This window comes from Mus caroli, unplaced genomic scaffold (assembly GCF_978045245.1).
Source record: "Mus caroli unplaced genomic scaffold, Mus_caroli_1 scaffold_1, whole genome shotgun sequence".
Taxonomy (NCBI): Eukaryota; Metazoa; Chordata; class Mammalia; order Rodentia; family Muridae; genus Mus; species Mus caroli.
Window position 1 is genome coordinate 53,802,341 of NW_028227256.1, and position 24,257 is coordinate 53,826,597.

A 24,257-nucleotide genomic window follows, 5' to 3' on the forward strand; every position below is an offset into this window, starting at 1 on the left:
CTATCTGCAAACATTCAGAAAATGCCTGGTGTTGAAGACTATTACAGATGCAGTTTCAAGGTCTTTGAGTCACAAATTATGGGCCTTTATTTTGGAGTTGAAATTCATACAAATGTTAACATGATTGAATTGGGCACAATATAAATAAAACTGTTTATACCCAGACAAATCTGTTCATTCTAAAATACAGAATGCCAATTCACTCTGTGTAATGCATTCAGACCAAATAACAAAATGCAATTGTAGGTAAATTTCCCATTAGTGACATAAAATTAAGTTGGAAATGGAAGCAATTTTTGTCTAAAATTAAAAAGATGCAACAACAGAAACCATTTTTTCACTCTCTCAATATAATATCCTTCCAGAGTCAAAGAGTTGACGTTCCACAGAAGGAACCATCAGTGTGTATGTATGAGTGTTTTCTGTGTTTTTATCAGTGTTTAGACTGAGAAACCACATATTCTGCAAAGTCAAAGCAAAATTTCTCTTTCAAATTATTAATCTTTAATATATAAAAATCAAAGAGTTTGGGATATTGCAAATTGTAGCTGAACATTCAAGAAACCACTTAAAGTGGCCTTGAATGTGATGATGTACCCTATAACCAACAGAACATCAAAAGGTTTGTATGCCATGCTAAGCATCCACTAGACACAATTTTCTCATGTGTCTCTGAGTCACAGCTATGCAAAAAGATACCAATGCATCTTGTCCCTAGCATTATGGAGTTTGAATAGAGAAGCTGCTTATTGCTAAGCACACAACTAAGTAAAGCTGCTCTCCAGATAAGCCAGGATGATAACTTTCACCCCTGTACCTCAAATGTAAGAACTACATCTGCACGGTACATGAACGTTCTCAAAGATCAGTTGACATGAAGGGAGTTGCTGACAAAATCCATGTAGGAGACAGATGCATGCAACCAAGCAAGATATCAACGGTACCCTCAAAATTCAACTCCGTGAGTAACTCTCTTTTATTCCAGGTGCATCCTGACATTAATTTTAAAGGCAAAGTGAAAACTCAACCTGGGGAAAAATGAGACATTAGCTTTAATATCCAAAGGCTGGAGTTTATATATCTCATAACTCCCTGGAAAAGATCTCAGCAAAAAGAGTGTCAATAAAAACTCTAGTCTCAGAATAACTAAGCCTTGGGGCTTCTGATCCTCAGTATTATTTCCACGATACACCAACTGCTGATGAGACCCCTTGCAAAACCAGGAGAACTGGCATTGATCGCATCTGTTCGCCCTCCTCCGAGCTGAGCGATTGTGTCCCTGCACTACAGCATATCATTTTCTGTTGTTAGGCTCTGCTTTGTTAAAGAAATTAAAAACTGTCTGTCCTATATAATAAGAACAGAGAATTATTTATCCATAAATCAGTTCACAGGAAATCACTACCCAGCAATATGTAATAATTCAGCCTGTGCTTCTAACCTGTGGCCTGGCTATGCTATATCATCAACCTGTGGAAGGAACACGGCATACATTGTAGTTATTATTGCTGAACCTGTGGTGGAATGATGCTCCGTGAGGAGAGAGAAGGAAAAAGGGAAGACGAAAGGCCGGGTTTAAAACACAGGTTGTTCTTCTCTGTGCATGGATCAGCAGAGCCAACACAACTTACTAAAGCAGACCAACTCTTTAACACTATCTACTTTGATTCTAAAGGCTCTATATATTTCAAATGCATTCAAGTAAAAGGAAATTGAAATTACACTGTATTCTTTGGGCACTCTACTTTATCCAGCTGCCTTTTGTAATTTACACAAATTAATAAAACCTCTCAACTCACCAGTCTGGGAGCCTAGAATGCATTTAATCCTGTATTTATAACAGCACAAAAGCAAACACCAGACAAAAACAAATAACAACCCAGAATAAACATTGAGGCTCTATTGTCATATAAATTCATGTAGAAATCAGCAGGACACATGTACACATGCTTTCGTGATTTCCATTCCCCACACATATCTGATCCACTTGCAACAATCTGAGTATTATTAACCAACACAAACAACCAAAGTTTTAATTTTGAATTTTTTTATATTAACCTAGGAGCTAGAGAGATGGCTCAGCCATTAAAAGCTCTTGCTACTCTTCCAGAGGAACTGGGTTCGATTCCCTACACCCTCATGGTGGCTCACAGCCCTCTTAACTCCAGTTCCAAGGGAGCCAATGCTCAACTCTAGGCTCCATAGGCAACAAGCACAGATGTAGTACACATAGACAGATGCAGGCAAAACACCCAAAGACAGAAAATAATGGATTACGGGGAAGATTACTGGTATTTAAGAACTAAAATTAATTTTTAGAGTAGCTTATAAACAAACTGTTGGTAAGAAGCAGCATTTCTAAATGCACACACATATATACAGTAGCATTTGGTGTCTTGTAATTCTATACACGTTTTTACATTGTGCAACATAAAGATTTTGTCCCATGTAATAGACGCTGTTTCACATTTGGGAAACGTTATGTTATAACTCTGATTTTTATTAGATTATTTAATATAAGCACTAAGTAACTAGACTAAATTAATAAAGACCCTGTTGCAGAGAGAAAGGGGGGTAGAAAGTGAACAAAATTATTCCAAAATTAAATAAAACTTTCTGAAGTTGGTATTTTATAAACCTTTATTTAATTTTCAAAATTCCCATTCTCCTGAAAAACAGCCAAAATATCAGACAGGCCATAAAAAAGCGTGGTTGGCATTTTAGCTATTTATTTCATGAGAGTACCGTTTAAAACCATTACATGGAGAACTGGGCAAGCGGGAAAAGTGTGTGTCGTTATCTAGGACCGGTTCTAAACTGCTAGCATGGCTGCAAGCTTTTCGTCACTGACAGATTTCCTTATTATTGTTTCTAGTTTTAACCTTTGTCTGAAAGAATTTCAAATTAAAGGACTAATTTTGGCAGGTAACACAAACAAGAACTTGCCACGTCTTTTCTCCCAGTCATTCCTCCCCTCCCCACTTCCTCCTTTTTATTCAGAAATACATGTGAGTAGAGGTATTTGCTCCGTCTCCGATACCTTCAATAATCAAAGACATAGGGAACGCTCCCCGCCTTAGACTTCCGTGGTCCTGCTCCACTTATGCCATGCCCTGATTATGGCAGCTGCTCCTCAAAACATACTCAGTGCTTCTGCATGTTCTAAGGTAAGAAGTAGCCACCAAAGATCTAGAGCAACTGCTGCCTTGCGTAGTCCACATCCTAATTAATTACCCAGGATCTTCTCCGAGGGGAGAGAGAGTGGAGTTTCCTGAGGGTCTGGCATTGCAGGTGCTCCACCACCTGGCTCAGCAGGCTTGGGAAATCTTGTCAATCTCATGCTCCCATTACATACTCCAGAACAGCCCTTCTGGCATATTCTGTTTCCTATAATCTAGAATTACATAATGGCTGATCTCAAGGGTACTATTATGATGGCATGTAGATTATCAAAGAAAAGGTGACTACACCAAATCCAGACACTATTGCATACGCCAGAAAGATTTTGCTGAAGGGACCCTGGTATAGCTGTCTCGTATGAGGCTATGCCAGGGCCTAGCAAACACAGAAGTGGATGCTCACAGTCAGCTATTGGATGGATCACAGGGCCCCCAATGGAGGAGCTAGAGAAAGTAACCAAGGAGCTGAAGGGGTCTGCCACCCTATAGGTGGAACAATATGAACTAATCAGTACCCCCAGAGCTCGTGTCTCTAGCTGCATATGTAGCAGAAGATGGCCTAGTCAGCCATCACTGGGAAGAGAGGCCCATTGGTGTTGCAAACTTTATATGCCAAGTACAGGGGAACGCCAGGGCAGAAAAAGTGGGAGTGGGTGGGTAGGGGAGCAGGGTGGGGGGAGGGTATAGGGAACTTTTGGAATAACATTTGAGATGTATCTAAAGAAAATATCTAATAAAAAATGATTGAAAAAAAAAGAAAAGGTGACTACATGATTGCAAGAAATACATTATTTATGTTTTACAATTTTTTTCTTTCATTTATTTATTTATTTATTTATGGTAAGAGAGGGTCATTGTACAATAGCCCTAGCTATCATAAAACTGACCATGTAGTCCAGGATGACCTTGAAGTCACAGAGATCCTCCTGCCTTTGATCATAAGTGTTGGAATTAAAGGTGTGCTCACATGCAACTATGCAGTACACTTTATCTATGTTCTGACTCAACAGATATCATAGCCATTTACTAAGCAACTATAACACATGGAAGCAAACCTGGATGAAGTCAGAGTGGTGTTTGATTTGGAGAATGTCTGCTTTGTGCCCTTTGGAATATTTTAATGATTTTTTTTCACTCTCTGCTTCTGTATATGTACATGAGATGCACATCATGTATTCTATGCTATTAAGCTTTATAATGCACATGATTTACAGGTCTCAAACACTTCACACTTATGAGATGTCCAGATAGCTCTTTAATTTGCATTTTAGGAAATGTCATATTTAAATACTGTAAGACAAAATTTGAAATATGCCACTATCATTTTAACGGCTATGAGAGAAGCCAAGGGCCTAATACATAATAGGTGCTCATTCAGCAGACAAATGTTTCTTGAACTGGATCAAAGGCAGACTTACAGTCACAACACACATGGTGATGAATAATGATGACAGCTTATATGAGCCCCATAGAATATTCAGACATGTCAGAAAAATGTCACATGAATTAAAGGGCAAGGGAAGTAGGAGAGACTTAGATATTGGTACTGATTATATGTATAATTAGACATGGCAGTTGGATCGGACACCTTGTGAGGATCTGAGAGGAGTGAAAGGGACAGAAGCTAATTCTTACTGTCCCATTCCAAGGACAGTGCGGCGTAAGGTAGTCACATTAAATGAGTGGGCTCCAATTTTATTTCTAGAGAAATCATGAGCCTCTTTCTTGCCTATGAAACAAAAGCTCTATGGGAGGACCCAAGGAGAGGATGCTGAGGAGCCAGGCTTGAGAATCAATCACTGACTAGGAGTCCCACAAAACAAACAAACAAACAAATGAACAAACAAAAACCCACACATACACAATGGCCAGAAGACTGAGATCTACCCACACATTCTTGACCAGAAGGTGAAACCAAATGATTCCCAGAGTCCCTTGTTGTTAAGTCACCAGAAAATACGCTCCTACTGTCAGCCAGGATACTTGATAAGAAGGTTCAATGTCACCACCAGAGGAGAGTTGCCACTGTGTTTACTTCTTTTTGGATATGTGAACTTGGCATGGATGGAATGAGCAATATGGCAGGTGAAGAACAATTTCTTATATATGAATAAACATTAGGGCATTTTCATCAAATTTGGACTACATGATATCAAGGTTTTACATCATTTAACCTAGCTTACCAACCTACATAGCCTCACTGTCATGCGGATGGATACATGATGGATTGATTATGTGCCAATAAGGCCATTTCACTGATAGGCAGCAAGAGAGAAGGCAGAGAGACAGGCTTTGCCTGTGGCTGTGTACCATTCTGAGCCCCATTTTCTTTACTAGAACACATGGCAGTGGAAGCAAAAGAAAAATTAAATGAAACAAAGAAAGCCCTGCCTAACTCACAAAGATGATTACAGCAAAAGAACAGAAGTCAAACTGCATGGAAAACTACAGAGTTGGGCCCCAAGATGCCTCACCAGGCCAAGGCACCAGCTATCAAGTTTGACAGCCATCACCCAGTCCTCTGAAGTTACATGGTAAAAGGAGAGAACCGATTCTGTGCATTGTCCTCTGCCCTCCATGTGCTGTGACATGTGTGTGCACCCATAAATAGATGCAGAAAGATTTTAAGGAACTCATAAAGAGCTGTGTACAACTGGCATTCACAAATGCTAAGTTAACATCAAATAAGTAAGCATTTACTTCTTGAGAGTGTGTTTGAGGGAGAGATGCCCTTACTTAAGCAAAACACTGAATATCCTAAAATGTCACTGGCTTACACAGCAAATGATCTATCTGGTGTTATGTTTTGAAAATGTCTCCAAAGGCTCATGGGTTGAAGGCTTGGTTTCCCCATCTGGTGATGTTATTGGGAAGTAAAAAAGTTCTAATCCCAACAGTGAGGGACACATAGCTAAACAGGCTGCTAGGAGGCAGGGCCTGGTGGGAGGTAGTAGGTCACTGGAGTATCCTTTGAAGGGAATCAGTCCATATCCTGCTCTCTCTGCTTTCTGCCTACCCAAGGTGAGCAGCTCTTCTCCTCTATGTTTCTGTTTCACAACTGAGAGCAACTAACCTGGCTGACTATGAACTGAAGGCTCTGAAACTCTCAGCCCAAATGAGCCTTTTCTCCCCTTTAAAGTCATTTCCCCATGTATTTTTGTCATAGTGATAAAAAGCTGGCTAATGCACTGGGCTTTGCAGTTTGTTGTATCTCAGTGACTTGAGCCCCTTATCCTTTACCAAGCCATTACTGTGTAGACACAGTGTTAGTAGTGCCACCTGCCCTCTCAAATTATCCCAGAGACCCTCTGCACTTACAGATATCTTCCAAAAAGGTGATAAATGCAGAAAAAGGTCAGGGCTGTCATCCTCAAGCTGAGCATTGTGTAATGCCCAGCACTATGAAGAGGTTCCCTGGGTATCCCCGTGCCACTGCAGCTCTGATATCCTAGACCAAAAGGCCTCTCAAGTACATGGGGCCCAATCATGGTCGCTTTCATTATTGTCATTTGACAGAGGCATTAAAGACTTCAAAAACACAGAAAGAACAATTTCAACCAACAAGACCCCCCCTCCCCCGAAAGATTCCAGGGACTAAACCACCAACCAAAGACTACACATGGAGGAACACATGGCTCCAGCTGCATAAGTAGCAGAGGATGGCCTTATTGGGCATCACTGGGAGGGGAGCCCCTTGGTCCTGTGGAGGCTCAATGACTCAGAGAAAGGGAATGCTAGGGTGCTGAGGCAGGGGGGTGGTGTGGGGTGAGTGGGAGAGCACCCTCATAGAAGCAGTGGGGACAGGGAAGGGGATAGAGGGTTTAACTGGGAAGGTGGATAACATTTCAAATGTACATAATTAAAATAACCAATAAAATAAAAATAATTGACAATATTGAATAAAACCTCAACACTGAATTGGTAGGTTAGTCTGTCCTTATTAAAATCCTACTTTTAAAAAATGGCAAACACTCAGCTTTATGTTTCTCAGGCAGAGATTTTTTTCCCTGTAACTTTCTAAGTATAGCAAACAGCTATTCAGGATAACTGAAGGTCTGCCAGTTGGTGAGCAAAACAATGGCACATATATCAATCAGGAAACGGGAATTTAGGTCAATCGGACAAAACAAGCATCATTCTACCAACTATGCTGTTTACTTCCAACTGGGAGTGACTGTGGTGGTCTAAATCAAAATGGTCCCACAGGCTCATAGAAAGTGGCATGATTATGAGGTGTCTGTGTCACTAGGATGGGCTTTGAGATTTCTAGTGCTCAAGCCAAGCCCAAGGAGTCTCTCTTTCTGATGCCTGCTGACCCAACACTATCTCTGCCTGCATGCTACCATGTTTCCTGCCGTGACAATAATGGATTAAACCTCTGACCCTGTAAGCAAGCCCCAGTTAAATGTTTTCCTTTGTAAGAGTTACTGTGGTCATGGTGACTCTTCAGAGAAATAGAAACCCTAACTAAGACAGTAGCTATACCTGGGCCAATAGAATTGTGTTCTCTACTTTAAAATTGCTAGCTAGTGGGAACTGTCCAAGGGATTCTCTTATGTTAACAAATTTGGTAACAATGATTAGGATGCATACTCCCAGGACTACAGCATTAGAGAGAATGAGTGATCACAGAGCTCTACAAATAATTTCCTCTCCTAAAGTCCTTAATGTAACCCTCACATGTAAATACATCTGATTCATAAATTATGACACAACAGATATCAAGGAGCAGAAATTTCAACATACTCTCACTATTAACAAAATGTCCATAGGACCTACTTTCCTTTTATCCATAGGGGACACCTTGGGAGATGCTTGGTCTTTCCCTCTGCTGGTACCTTCTATATCTCCCGGGCCACACCTATGCTCACACCCAAACAGAACAAGCCTCTCTATTGCAGAGTGCATGAATCCAGTATCAAGGTCTCTCCACTCCAGCAGAGGGAGGCTCTGTCTCTGTCTATCAGTGAGACTTACTTAAGATTTTAAAAACAGTCTGATGAGCAGAATGGGGGAATGTATATTGTAACCTCAGCAACTGGCAAACCAAACCAGGAAAAAAATCACAAGACCAACCTGGGATACATAGTGATACCCATTCTTAAAAACCAATAAACAAAAAACACAGAAATATATAGAAATTAAATAAATTAAAATAAAAACTGAAGGAGAAGAGAAAATCTGTTTGAGAACTGCTACTGTATAAAGAACTCTCCTGGGCTCTATCTGGGGAGCTGGGCAAGTGTTCCCAGGTCACATGGAATTCCTGTTGATTTGCTTTTAACTGAACCATCCTTAAAATAACCAGAATGGTGTTTCATTTTTATTCTCAGAGCAAACTATCATCAAGCTGCCCACCCATAAAAGGAAGGAATCTCACAGACCTAAGAATATAGTTAGCCACTCATTCTTAAATGGAGAACAAAACAGGAGCCATTTAATCTCTCCCTGCCACTGTGTTTGCATGTATGATGCCTTTGTTGTTTTATCAACTACATCCCATAATTCATGACGATAAAAACAGAGAAAATGTGTATCCCCAGAATCCATCTTTTCTTCATGCCTAATCCTGTCTTCATGCCTAATCCTGAAGATGATACCTTGTGGGCCCAAATTTGCCTCTCCTCACTTTCAGTTGTCCAATGTGCTTTGCCACAATCACTCCATCAAGAAATGGAGCATTTGCTTTGGGCCTCTCATGGTATTCTATATTGCTACACAAGAAGACAGCAGTGAACCAACCCATGACCACAATCAAACTGACTGGTAGCAGAAACCGAGTGGCCATCAAATTTTTAGTTCTGATATACTATTTCATATAACATTGGGTGACACATCAAATGCCATGGACATGAGTTTATCAGTCTGTGATTCTCACACGCAGGGATAGGTTTCAGAGCCAGTCAGTCTGGTAGACAGCTTCAACTCTCAAGTATAATAGCCTTCTTATTTTGTTCCTGACACTCAGTAAAGGGGGAAAAAAGATCTTGCATAATCATATTGAAACATGAGCATATTCTAAGAACCCTGTGAACTAAAAATGATCACAAATTTCCCTTTCCAGTATCATCCATGTGACGTGTTTCATATTTCAGCACTTAATTTATATTTTCCCAAATAAAGCAAAGAAATAAGAAACAAAAGCTTTGAGATTCTAACCCATGCTTCAAAATTACTTATTGACACAGCACTAGGTTGGGTTGGTGCCTATAATAATAATGCTTATAATAAGCCAAAAAAGGGAATTCTGTCATTCATACATAAAACACTGTGTGAACCAAATTATGTGATGGTTTAATATTGTATCTGGGACAGAATTACTTCTTCCTCTTGAATATCCATGATGATCTAGAATATGCCAACTGTCTAATATGTTTCTTGCTCCTCTGTGTCAAGGAGTAATTTTGGTTACAAAATTTTTTCACACAAGATATGCTCATGTGGAATATCTAGCAATTCTCACCATGGGCTGGATTTGGATAACTTACAAAACTAGTTACTTCTTGTAACTCTTTACACACCTACAACTGGTGATGGGCCCCAGATCTGTCTCTTTGAATTTTTAGTCCCAGCTTAGTTCACAAAAGCCCTTAATCTTTTCCCACAAAAGACAATCACTTCCAAACTATTTCCATAAAAAATATGCTAGAGAGTCAAAGAGGAAGAGGATTTCATTTCATTTCATTTCATTTTGTCTCTACCATCTATTTAAAAGATAATGCCTCACCCAGCAACATTACAAATGGGTGCCATGGGGGCTGGGGATATGGCTCAGTTGGTAGTGTTTGCCTAGTATACTCAAAGCCCTGGGTTCAATTCCCAGCACTGCATAAAAAAATGGCTGCTGCAATAATCCAAAAACTCAACTTTCTTCTTGAGTGTCATCCTTATAAAAACATTCATTCTGGGTAATTAAAGGTATTTGCTGTTGCAACAGTAAGGCTCACAGATGTGTTTCACAGAGATGATAACATTTTGCATTTGAAATAGAAAAGAAAATGACCTACAGAATAGCCACAGCACAGAGAGGTCACAATCATGCTGGCCTCTGGGAACCTCACTGTCCTCAGGATAACAGCAAGAATAACAGAGATGTCAGCCCATGAGGCCCTGGCCGTCGAGCACATGCTCAGATGATGCTCCACCGTGGCCTGACCCACATCTTCTAGTGGAAGCATGGTCCAGCAAAGCCTTTCTGTTCTAAAGGAAAGGATCTGAGTTCTCACCTCCCAGGTCCGTGGAAGGCTTTTTAGCAGTTTGGCAGGTGCCTGAGGGCCACACCTCATCTGCATAAAATGTGGCAGATTGCAACCGCCCTCGTCTTTTTTATTTTTAAACTGGTTTTTGAAACAGAACATATATAAAAGCTCAGAGAAAGGGAAAGGAGATAGATGGCCGAGCTTCCATATCCCTTAGTGCCTTTATTTTCATTCTTTTTCCATTTTCCTAAGTGGCTATTTACCAAGACAAAGATAACAAATCTGCTAGGAAAAGGAGTGGGCAGTGCTACAAAATGTTTATTTTTTTTTAAAGAAAGTCCTATCTTATAATAGATCTTCACCACGACGCCTCATGATGTATGCTCAAATCAGTTTTAATTGAACTGTGTGTGGTATGCTCCTGTTTTGTGCAGACTACGTTATATGAAAATACGCTTTAGCTCTGAAAAAGGGCTGAAGCAAGCAGAGACTGAATAATAATTGTAAACCTTTGATCTGTTTAACAGAAAGAAAGCAACACATTATATTAAGTATTCCCATGGTCAACTCAGCACTCTATATCCTAGAACTTATCAACAAAGTCACCCAGCTCAAGCATGGGTTAATGTGCAAAAGAACTCAGCAACTGTCAATGTGCCTAATACAAACCAGACAACGTCTGGAAAAGAATAAACAAATGAAGGTAAGTGTACTGAGTATTTTTAAATGGAGTTAATATAGACACAAAGACACTAATATGAAGGAAGAATTTGGTTCTGCATCTGGGAAAGGTCTGTAGAGAAGAGGCTGAACAGCGTGCTTTAAGAACTGTAGTGCTTGCATCTCATGGAAGTGTCCACACCCCACAGAGTACCCCAGTGGTTCTGAGATGGTAAGAGCAATGTGATGTGTCCTCAGTGGGTGCTAGGGCAGAGAAGGCACCAAGAAGCAATGGAGAAACACCCTTTATTTGTATCAACCAAAGGGCAGTTTTGTATTGTTCCAGAATGCAGGCCATGGGAAACTGTGGTCAGGCAGAAACCAGTTAGGAGCTTAAAAGTGCCCTGGTGGAGAGAGAAGGCAAAAGCTGCAATATAGGCACAGCAGAGACGGCAGCAGGATGCCACATGGAGGACTGAACTAGACACAGGCTGTAAGTAGAATACCACCCCTGATGCACGGTCTGGCAGACTGAACTAAAGATCTGAGGAGTGAGACACAGAGACAACTATTTATAAACTTGGTTTCCCCTGTTAATCTGTCTTTTGTCAGTCTAATTTACAGGGTCTCCAGCCTGAGGACCTACAAAGATAGAGAAGAAAAGTAAGTGTATTCTTTTCTAAAGTGAAAAGCCTTTGGCTATAACCCTAAGACCAAACCCTTCAGCTCTCCAGGTCAGTCTACTCAGTCCATGGCACCTGCTAAGAGTTGCTGGGTGCACTAAATGAGATATATGAATCCAGGTTCTGTCAATTATGAGAGGCTAATTGAACAAATTCCTTTCAAAGTTGAAGTTATTCCATGGAAACAATAATGCAGAGCTAATATAGTTGATTTCCTGCTTAGAACTCAGAGTATGAAAGGCACTGTGGTATGGAAGTAAATAAGGAGGAAGCTCTCACGTAATCAAATAAGGGTTCTAAGAAGCTGATGGACAGCTGTGGCCACCAGCCTCTGAACTTTGACAGATACAGATGTAGATCGGGCTTAACAAGGTTTAAAACAACAAACAGACACACTGTAGACTAGCTTCTAGTCCCATGAAACCTCCCTACAGGACTTTATAGATATATATATCACAACTCTAGGGAGGTTTCACGGGACTAGAAGCTAGTCTACAATCTCCTGGTATATACAAAAGTGGACATAATCTCATTTGACTGCAAAGAATATGCACTCATACATAATGGTGTGTCCAAACATTTTCTCATTGTGTTAATCTCCACAAAAATCCTGTGACAGAGAGCATCTCCACTTCCTGTTAGGATAAATAATTTGCCAATGGATTGATTTTTTTCACTGAAACCCACATTTGTCTGACTGGGGAGCAGCAGGGTGACTGGTCCCTCACATGTGTCTTCCCAGTCTGAAGCTCAGACCTCACAGAGACCTCCACAGGGAGCAGGACCCTCTCCACACCCCTAAGAGACTTACTCTCACTGTGCTTCCGATTCACTTATCAGACAAACTATTACAACTTCCAGTCTCCTCTCGCTTTCTGTTCCACTGTCCTAGCATCCCGGCACTAATCTGAGCATCTCCAAAAGCAGCCGGTGAATGAATAAATGAAACTCAAAGACTTAGAAACTGCACCCAGAAACTGGATCCCACTTGTTCCTCTACTGAACACCCAGGCTCACTCACTGCAGTAACTACAAAGCAGGCAGAGTTGCCTGGGCGCCATGCATCAGTACAAACACACGATCCCATCTCATGTCTACATTATTCCCACAAAGTAAACACTGTCTCAGTTTTCCAGAGGACCAAATGGAAGGAGAAAAGGATTAGGCAGCTGACTATATGGACACGTAAGTAATAACAATAAATAACAGCATGAGTCAAGCAACCACTTGTGACCAGCACCACGTTAGACTGTGACACATATTATCTTATGTCAGGCGTTACTACAAACCAACGAGGTGGGTGCTGCTTCTTATGAGAGGAGAAGCAGGGGTCGACTGTGAGGCAATGCTGTCAAGACTGCAAGCAAGAAGCATAGCTACTCTCCATCTTAGGGATTCACAACTCCAGAACTCACATTCTTTCCACTACTAAAGAGCCTTCTAACTCCAGTATGTTGGATAAATCTTTCTGTCCTACATATCTGAAGTACTGGAAACAAAAATAAGATTCCCATTGAGTATTTGACCCAAATTGGTGGCATTTAATAAATGAGTCAGTGAGGGTTAAAAAATAATACACAGGCCAGGCACATATACACCCAAGAAAACAGGCCTGGTCCAGTGGCTCAATTTTGTTACATCATAATACATATGCTTGTTTTGAACATACAAAGCCTTGAGACACTAAAAACTCTTCTCTCCCAAAGGCATCACCAAGCTCTCCCCTTCATTCAGCTATTTCAACATTGACTAAATGTTCACCCAGGTAATGGAAGGGCAGCCTGGTGATTAAGGCAGACATGCTACGTGCACTCATCAGACTGAATGTCTACTAACCAACAAGCAAAGGTATAATTAAAAAGCAAGTGCCAAGAACAAAAATAATATATGCTGAGAGAAAGAACAATCAGGAAGTCAAAGAAAATGGCCCCTACAGAGAAGAGCTGGCCAAGAAGAAACCAAGAAGCTAGAGAACAGGAAGAGCTGTGCAGTTCAGGGTAAACATGGATCTTACTCTACGTTAAATAGAGAAGCCAAGCCTTGGGTGGCCTTAGGTGGATCAGGTTCAATCCTGTTCCGGGGGTTGCTGAGGCTGCTGGGGGAGAGTGGACAGTGAAGCTGGGCGAATGAATGCCTGAGTTAGCAGCAGCAACCACTGGGATGGGGACAGTAAGACAGGATTATAGGAAAAAGCAGGGGAAACAGAAAACTCTTCCAAGTCTACTCCGTGGCTACTGAGCTCTTTGGCACACATTCGGAAAAAAAAAAAATACATTGATAAGAATAAATTAGCAATTAAAAGAAGACAGTTTGGAAGGTACTAGCAATATTCTATTTTTCCAGCAGTATGCTGCAAACCAGAATGCTTGTTTTAGTAACTATTTTCTAATACTAAATGTAAAATTCACTTGTATTCCTTGGTAAGCATGGCATACCTCACAATAAAATCTTTAAATGACTATTATGCCTTAGAATATCCCAATTAGCAACCTTGTCCCTTCAAGGATGCTTTAGAAATTCCTGTTGACCTTTAAATCATGACAATGATAAATGGACTCCATGTTTTCTAATTCCAGTTTGGAAGATAGAGGCAGGATGATCAAGAGTTTAAGGCCATTATTAACTAGACAGCCAGTTGAGACCAGCCTGAGACACTCGGCCCCAGTACCCAACAAAAACCTTAATTCCAAGATAACTGCAATTTTAAAAACTACTAATTAAATGCAAAGACTGAAATTTGACAACATGACACCTTAGATGTCAATGAAAATCAATCATGAATGTCAACTAGGAGTAGAATCTAGACTTTTTAAAGTTATTTCAAATTATTATCTACTACCATCAACTAATTAATCAAAAAACAGAATGGAATTCAAATACATAAATTTTTATTTGAAAGTTATTTGTAAAAATTAGTTCTAAATAGCATAAATGTCTACACCAAATGAGATGGTTAGCTGACATGCTGCCACAAACAGGCATTCAAAATTCATGCCATGAAACAAGGTAAGGGAAAACACAGAGATAACAGATTTATACACATACATGTGTATTTGGACACAGATATTTACATACATATAGTGGGTATAACAGTGTGCATATATTAATAGCATATATGCATTACTGCCTATGTGAAGGAAGGAAAAGAGACTGTGGGCCATAGAGAAGATCTCAACTGTATTAGCCCATCTGTTAAGATGCTGCATATCTTGCACTGCAAGTGGCACAGAGAGCCCATCTGACTTTATCCTTCACTACATTCAGTGCCTGCTGCAATGTCACAATGGAGGTGTGTACTGTCAAATTGCCACACTTCCATGGAAATCAAGCAACGCAAGCCACACACTGGCAAAAGCTATTTGTGTTCAGAAATCCCAGTTCTTTCATGCATTCTCTTCTATTTTGAAATGAGAGGGCCTCTGATTTAGACATTTATAGCTAGCATTATAAACAGATATGATATTGTCCAAGAGGATGTTAAGCAGCAATATATTGATGATTGCAGAGGCAGGTGGAGAGTGTCAACAGAGCAAATCAATCAGGTCAGACAGCAAGAACTCAGCCCTCCTTTCCTCTGCCTGTCTTCAGTGACTATCCTCACACTGGCTCCTGTGATGGCAGGACCCCAAGCAGGAACAGCACTCTCACTAGAAGGCATTGTCAACAAGGGGTATGAGACCACCCCTAAACAACAGTAATGTGAGGACGACAGGGGAACAGGATCCAGCAAGGTTCCTTGGGCGGATGCATCAACGGCAAAGCAAGAAGGGAAACCCGGATGGCCTCTCAGCTGTACAGAGCAGCTGGGCTGGATGTGGAAGACTTTACCCAGAAGAGCAGCAGGGATGACTGCTAAGGGGAAAAGTAGCCAGGGCCTCCACAGGGAAGGCATGGTAACATCGCATCAGGAAAGAGATGAGAATTCTCACACATAACCACCATCTTGGAGGTTAGTCCCCAGTAGTAAACAGACCTGTGCTCCCTTAGTGCAGGACTAAAGAATGATGAAGTTAGCAGAAAGAAGACTGGATATGGCAGCAGGCAACTAGAAGCAACAAAACCAATAACCTTCACCTCATTGTCACTAGCTGTAATTAAAGAAGTATATATTATGCTAGGTGGTGATGGCACACACCTTTAGTCCCAGCACCTGGGAAGCAGAGGAGGCTGTGAGTTCAGCCTGGTCCTCACAGCAAGTTCCAAGACAGCCAGGGGTATGCGGGGGAAAAAAGAAGTATACATTATTTAGAAAAGAAATTTTAGAGTGCACGGGGGAGGGGGGTTGAACAATATAAGACATAAAATGGGATACTATAATTTTGGTTGCTACCATGAAAGAAAAAAATGTCATTTAAGTCAGGGTATATATATATATATATATATATATATATATATATATATATGTGTGTGTGTGTGTGTGTGTGTGTGTGTATGTATATATACACATACATACATAATCATAAAGAAATATTCATCTAAAAATGTTCCTATTTCACTAATGTGATATGTCTTTCTGGCCACACCAGAAAAAATTTATAAAAACATAATGTGAAACTAATTACTATAGTAAGAAAAATCACACAAGTGTCAAACAAATAATATCCTGAAAGTGACTTAGCATCCTTTATTGTTCTGTCAACATCGGACAACATCACATCCATTAGAAAATATCGGCCCATCCTTTTCTTTTCCTTTCTGGTTGTGCCCTTAGAAAAACAGTGATGCTCCCACAGCAGAAAGCTTTAGACTTGTAAACAGTCCCTCCCAGAAGCCCAAATCTCCATATCTTAATATCATGAAAGCTGGAACTGTAAAATAAAATCTGTTAGCAACTGAAATCTTAATGAGGTTCTACAAAGAAGAGGCTTTTCTGCCATGACTCAATGCATGGAAACAGTTGACAATTATAAATGCACGGGCTGAATGTGAGTTGGCAAACAACATACCACAGAATGTACCCGGAGCGAGGGTTGTCCCAGTTCAAATGATACCATATTCCTTCACCAGTGGCGGCAAACAACTAACCTGAACTGCCTTTGGCTGAGAGATAGGTGTGAGCCCGTAAAATTATGTCCCTTGACTCCACATTTACATGGTGACAATCTGTTCTGGCCTACCGAGCAGCCTGCTCTTCGGCAACAAAGAGCTTCGGAAGGAGCCCTGCATACTATCGGTTCATCAGAGAGAAATGAAGCCAAGGACAATTGGACTGCAGCAGTGGCTCTCAAACTTAGGGTCACAGATATCTCTACACACAACAGATCCAGTGAAAATAACAATCCTAGTGTCTGCCATCAGGGGACCCAATTCGTTAGGTCTCCAGAGATGGGGAGTCTGTATTTACATAAGTACCCTGACACCTAGCAGAGAAATGTCCTGGGAAAATAAATACAAGAACAGAGAGTGTGCATCCCTGAGAGTACATGGAAAGGCCAGAGGGGAAATGTAGGTGAAGAGTGTGTGGATAAAGAGACCTGGGTGCTTGCACAGTTGTGAGCAAGGAACACGTCACCATTATTGGCGTCACTGTTTTTGTTTTATGGGGTGAGGGCTGTTTTGTTGTCTGGTTGTAATTTTGGTATTGGTAGTTGTGTGTGTGTGTGTGTGTGTGTGTGCGCGCGCGCGCACGTGTGGGTTTTTTTTGTTTGTTTTGCTTATTTTTCTTTTTCAGGGAAAAAAAAAAAAACCTCTTTCCTGAAAAGTGTTCCGAACCTTGACAATACAACTGAAAATATAGAACATGTCCTTGAGATATTTTAGTACAATTATTCATGGTAAAGAAATCAAACTCCACATGCTTATTTCTAGGGAATATATTATTTTTAAAAAGAGGGGGAAAGCTTGCTGGGTAAAATTCCTCAAATCCATTCTGATTTAGAAATTCTAAAAATGTAGGAATGTCTAATTACATGAAAGTGATTAATACTCTTATTCCCTGCACAGTGCACACGTGACCTCACCCAAGGCAGAGCCTTCAGGATTGACCCTTGAAGAACGCTTCAATGCAAGCAAGGTTATCTACAGTCTCACGAATATGCTACCAGGATTCTCAGTTCTTTCTCTAAGTCCAACCCCTACATGCTAATAATTTGTTTGGTCTTCCTATTAAACAGTGAAAAAATAACCAGGAAAAATTTCCAGAATCTTATGCTGAGACTGTCCCATTCTAGAGCCAAGGTTTATGCAGGATTATCTGGATGCTATGTGACTTAAAGGCTAGGCTTCCCCACAACCTTGTGCTTCACAGTGCTCAACTCACTATGGTACACAGAATGACTATGCCAGCCTCAATTTAGAGCAATATATATTCTTGTAGATGTATTGCATTGTTTTTAATTATGTATATATGCAGGCATAGGTGGCCTGTACTAGAATGTGGGCACCTGCAGAGACCAGAGGCATCAAATCCCTTGGAGCTGGACTTAGAAGTGTTTGAGAGCCTTCTGAGATGGGTGCTGGGAATGGGGCTCAAGTGCTTGGCCAGAGCAGCATATGCTCTTAACCCCAGAGCCATCTATCTCTCTAGCCACAGAACAACATAAAGCTGTACAAAATCACTCTTAGAGATATAAAAACCAACTTTTCCTAGAGAGAGCTAAGTATTTCATAACTTAAAAAAAATTGAAAAGGTGACAGAAAATGAGTGTGATTTCATGAATGGAGTTGTCTTAAGGAGATAGTTTTAAATAGTCATAAAACCATAAAAAGGTTTGTAAGCCACAGTTATGGGAATGAGTGGGCAACATCATGGCAAATAGTAACAATAAGAACACTGCTCATTGACAATGTCTCATGGTCATGAATAAGAATACCGCTCATTGGCTTTGGAGCTAGCTCCGGGTCATGAATATCTCAGTTTAGGCAGAAATCTCATCCCATTTCACACATGAAGTATGCTGGAGTAAAGTTTAACTTCCAGAAAATGAGAGGCTGCCTAAGAGGGAAGGGCAGTCTAAAAGCAACACTTTCTAGCTTTCAGTTTTGTAGTTTAAGAAATTCCCTAAGGGTATAAATTCCTCAGTACCTCAGGAAAACGAAGCAGGGACTCTCAAGATCTTATCACAGAATGCCCAGGCCCAAAGAGCTAGATCCTGAGACAGTTAACTCCAACAGGTTTTAAGTGATGAAGATATAGAAAGAGACAGGAGTTTTGCCTGTGGTAGATGATGCCAAAAAGATGCACCTCTCCTCCAGGCAAACCTAGCTGCCTACCTACTTCTATCTTACCACCGGCTGAGGCAAAAGCAGCTTTGAACTTGAAATGCAGGAGTGGTGGCACTGAACAGGGAATAAAGTTAGAAAAGAATATAAACTACAATAAATGTAAGTCTCTTAATTCAAGGACCCACGTCTCAGCATAGTGCTAGAAATGACGACTAAATGTAAAACAAACAAACAAATAACATGGAGATCAGAAATTCCAAACCAGTAAGAACTCAGAAAGTTCAATCCTTTTATGGTGGGCAACAGGAAAGGTAGAAATACCCGAGGAAGCCTTTTGAGTTACCTCATGGGCCTGGCAGTAAGTTCTAGCTCTGCGGTTTATATCTGCAGGTTAACAGCTGGGAATATGAGCCACTCCTGGGAGTCTATCTTATCTTTTGTCCTGTCCCTTCACAGTTTTGTTAGTAGTTTTGATGATGATACTTACAAAAATTTGTAGATTTCGCAATCATATTGGATGATTTAATTTTGATTCAAAACTGGCCAGGCATATACAGGCCTATAATCCAAACACATGGGAGGCAGGGGTATGAAGACCAGAATTCTAGATCACAGCAAGTTTGAAGTCAGCCTGAGCTAATAACCCTACCTCAAAAATACCTAAAACAAAAAAAAGACAGAAAGAAGGGAGGGATGAAGGAAAGAAGGGAGGGAGGGAGGGAGGCAGGGAGGGAGGGAGGGAGGGACAGAGGGAGGAAAGGAAGGAAGGAAGGAAGGAAGGAAGGAAGGAAGGAAGGAAGGAAGGAAGGAAGGAAGGAAGGAAGGAACATTTATTAATATAAGACAAGAAAGAAAATAAGAGTTAAAAAGCAGAGTTTAGCATGCATTCTCCTGACATTTTCTAGCCCAATTGGGGTTCTGTGACACTGGACTGTGAACACTGCTTCCTTCAGTAAGCAAGAAAGGCGTCTCCTCCTCCCAGACCAGTGAGCTGACACACTGCAGCTACAGCAGTCTGCACCCTACAATTCAGCCTACTAGATGTTTTCCATACCAGCCTTGAAAAATCAAGACAACACCTTTCTATATCATTGTTTGGCAACACCACCTTCAAGAAATACCAAGTCCCTATGAAGGAGGCTCCTTTGCTGGGCATGTGCACGCACTGCTTAGCATTGCTCTATTTTTAAAGATTGGTCACAGCAAGGCAATGCCCTTTCTACTGCAGGGGGTAATGTTAAGAAATTTAACTTCAAAAGAGCTTCTAGCTCATCTTCACTATGTAATGATACTGCAGCAAGTCTGGATTTAATTACAAGTCTGAGGAATGAGGGAGGGAGGAAGTTTGTGGGCATGGCTTGCCTCTCCACCACCCCCACCTTCACTGAATTTCTTTCCCTTTGGGTTTGTACACACTCTATAGGCTAGGATCATTAATAGCTGGTATAAACATTCTATCATAGAGACTAGAGATTACAAACCGCGTACGTGTGTGTGTGTGTGTGTGTGTGTGTGTGTGTGTATGCGCGTGTGTGTGCATGCATGCATTTGAGTGTGTATTCAGCTGTTAAGACTATTTAAGTGATTTTTTTTGAGCCCTAGAGAATAAAACCTTTGTTTAAGAGAGTATCTTGAGTGAGTCTTCCCCATCTACACCCAGAAAATTAACCAGAACTTCTTGAACTCTGACCTCAAAGGACAGTAGTAGGCCTGCTAAATCTAATTTTAGATTTAGAGATTACTTCAATGATATCTAAGGCAGCTAGGAGGAACTGCTGAAATCTGTGGTTGATTGTAAAGCAGCCATAGTCTTAGGGTTGGGCACTTTGTGCTGTTTTAGTTAAAATGATAAAAGCAGGGCAGGCTCCACCCAGCCTTTAGTGCAGATAAGCGCCAGTTAGATAGGACAGTATGCCTGGAACTGAGAACTCCCCAGGATCACCAGTCAATTCCACTGCTTCCCAAAGAATTGGGAATTAATCATCTTAAGAATTTCCAATCTAGAAGTGGAACTGCAGCCTCCAAAATCAGCCGGCCCTCCCAGCACATGTTACTATGACTTTAATGATGGAATATTTTAGGCAGCAGTGCCAGCAGAATGAATGCCCCATTATTTTAATGATCTGCTCAGGGTGGTCACCATGTTTTAATGCAATGTATTACATATGAATGACATCATATGCCTATCATAAAAGAAAGCGTTAAAAGCTGTGATGAGTTTTTTTTTTTTTTTTTTTTTACAGTAACTATGCCATTAATAAGTGTAAAAGTAGATCAAAACACACACTTACAGGCTGGTAAAACATTTACAGTCACCTTTGTAAATACAGAAATAAAGAAGGGCTTTTTGTTATTTTAGATTTTTCTTAATCATAAAAGTCCTTTGTCCTCTCACCTCTGAAGCTCCGTTAGTGACCTCAGAGGCCTGAAGACTCTTTCTAATTAAAGAAGCCCAAGTAGTAGTTGCCAATAAATGGCATTTATGAATCTTGAGTAGTTTCTTTCTTCCTATGATAAAGATCTCACTTGAGCCATATTACTATGGATTGAATTCCAATCATATTGAATCACTTACTCTCCGCTTCCACAGACCTTCTCTTTCCATTCTGAGGGAGCCTCCATGCCTTGGCCACCCCGACAGACTTCTTTCCAAGTAGTTCTTTATGTTTAGGGGAAAAATTTTTGCTTGTTTCTGTCTTTGCCATCATATGCTCACTCAAAATTTAACCCCTTAGCTATTGAGAGGACTGAAATATGCTACCCAGGGGCAGTCAAGTGTACTGATGTGCCCTCTATTTGTCTGTTTTTATATGCCTGTGAGCACAGAGCTAAAGAAAAGAGGCTGAATTCCTGACAAATCAATTCTGTCCTGTTTACTGTCTTTCAAACAATGTTTAAAGACTTATTCCTATTATTTGTAGCTCTCTCTCTCTCTCTCTCTCTCTCTCTCTCTCTCTCTCTCTCTCTCTCTCTCTGTGTGTGTGTGTGTGTGTGTGTATGTGTGCCTTAGTGTAGGATGTGCACATGGGTACAGGTACCTATGGAGGCAATTGTGAGATACCTGACAGGGCTCTTAGGAACAGCACCCAAATTTGGACTATGAATACCTGCCAGGTGTTAATAACTGCTGTGCTAATAAGAACACTGTTTGAATGTAATCTTATCTTCACAATGTGATAAGCATGCATACCAACCATTCTTGTTCATAGATCAAAGAAGGGAAAGAGAGTCAATATCACCAGCAAAGGAGTACTGGGGTCTTCATAAGAATCCCTGCAGTAAATCTATACCCCAGTGCTCCTTCGTGGCTATGGTGTAGATTAGAGCAGCAAGCGGTAAGTGTGTGCAACGCATGATAACTCACAGGCTAGGAGAGAACAGAGACAAGCAGCTGATAAAGCCAGCGCGTGGGCCTCTGCTCCCAGACTAATGCTTCAGAAGAGCAGAGAAAGCCACCCATCCACCTGTCGGCGGCGGGCAGTGGGAGGAAGAGCCCCTCTCTCCTAAGACAGCAATCTTACTTGTACCTTGACATAAAATTTTCCAGGTTAAAATGGGCAGAAGCAAGCACCAGAACGTGCCTAACTATAGAGGAAGCAGCCAAACCATTTATCCGGAAAAGACTGTTTTAAACGATCACATTGTATATAATCCCTTGTCCCCCGTTCCTTACAGCATATGAATGCTCAGATTGTTGACAAAGAAACACCCATGCCAAGGAATATTAAAGGGTTGTTTAAATTCGGTATTTTAAACTAATCCATGAACTACTTTTGCTTGTTCATTAGATCCATAAAATAGGGAAAGACAGGTTTTACTAAGACGTGTATCTCCCCATAATGTATGCTTCCTAAGAAATGTATGCTTATTTCTTGTATAACTTACTCAGCATTTAGTCTGAAAGTGGTATTCCAAAATGCATGTACAATCTCTTCTTAGCATCACACATCCTGGGTCCAGGCTTTAAAGGTCCCATTTTCGTGTGTGTGTGTGTGTGTGTGTGTGTGTGTGTGTGTGTGTGTTCCAGTAAGTCCCTAGTTTTACAGATAAGAAGAATGAACCTTACAGCCGTGCTGCCCTCCGTACAAGTCTAACAGCAGTGCCATGCTCAAAGCCTCATTTTCCTAACCCATTGTCCAATACAGTTTGGGTTTTTTTTTTGTTAAGCAAACCCAGAATTGAAACTGAACTCTGGGGTTGTTTTATCTGACTCTAATCACAATGCCTTGCTGGCTCTGTTGGCTTTCTGCCCCTCTGCTCTGTCTTTCTTGATTTCCCACGATAGACACAAACACATGGTGGCCAATGCTGCTATTCGCTGACCAATATCCACTTTTCCTTCTTCCTTCCCAGAGAATCCCAGTTTGGGGGAGTTTTGTTGTTGTTATTGTTTTGTGGTTTTTGTTTGTTTTTTTCTTTTCTTTTTTTTTCTTTTTCTTTTTCTTTTCTTTTTTGTTTTGTTTTGTTTTGTTTTTGTTTTTGTATTTTTTTGAGAGGCATTGTATCAGTTGAAAACTTGATTTCCCAAGCTCTAAAGTGCAATAAAAAGCAGATTCCTAAGAAGGCCCTCCTTCTGGCGTCAGAGGGGTCTGCATGGAGAGGCATGCCCTGTCTTTGGCTCTTCTTGCCCTCCTTTTTTCTAAGTCTCTGAAATCAGAACCAAAGTTCTAAAAGTCTCAAAGCCAGGGCCTTTGATGTTATGGCAAAGAAACTGTTAGATGAGATTAGTCATCTACCTGAAACAAACCAAAACCAAACCAAACCAAAACAAACAAACAAACAAAACAACTCAAAAAAAATTTTGGTTATTACACTATTGTAGACTTCCTGCCATTTGTGAACTTAACTGATTATCACCTCAACTGTAGACTTCACATTTTTCTTACACACAATAACTACACTGATTCAGCACCTTTCAAGGAAGGGTAGTCCCAAGCAGGAGACTGCCAAGCAAACGTGAACTCTTCAGCTTGGCATGCACGGTTCTTCTCTGAGTCCTAAAGCCCCCTCAGTGTATCATGCAGATAAGCCAAAGAGAGCTTCCTGCCAACTGCCTCCCTTCATCTCTGTCCATCAGAATCTTACAGCCTTGTCAAGGCCTTCCTATTCATCCGCCTGTCTCAGTCTGAACAGAGCTCCCTACCTGATGAGGCTTCTCCCTCTTCTGAACTCGACCTTCTCCAGTGTGGCTCTTGTCAAAGCCACTGTCCTCAGGCATCCTGAAGTCTGGCCTTGTCACCGTGCTATCAGGACACCCCATCCCACCCTGGCACAATTAGCCACAGATGATTAATAACCAATTCCCTCTCTCCTGATGCAGTTCTGTCTGATCCCGGAAGGAGTCCACGCCAACACTCTAATGACTTAGGAGG

General features: G+C 40.9%; 1 protein-coding gene across 5 annotated transcripts in view; it reads right to left on the minus strand.

Annotated features, from left to right (window-relative positions):
- Window positions 1–24,257, minus strand: part of Satb2 (SATB homeobox 2) — a 177,087-nt gene that overhangs the window by 106,284 nt on the left and 46,546 nt on the right. Inside the window, exon 1 of one of the 5 annotated variants that reach the window (XM_085837426.1) lies at window positions 16,747–16,956. The exons of 3 other annotated variants lie outside the window; for them this stretch is intronic. The gene's annotated coding sequence lies outside the window, so the exon portion shown is untranslated. Of the gene's footprint in view, window positions 1–16,667; window positions 16,957–24,257 lie in introns of those variants that run through there. One more of the 5 variants, XM_085837424.1, reaches the window with a different exon arrangement.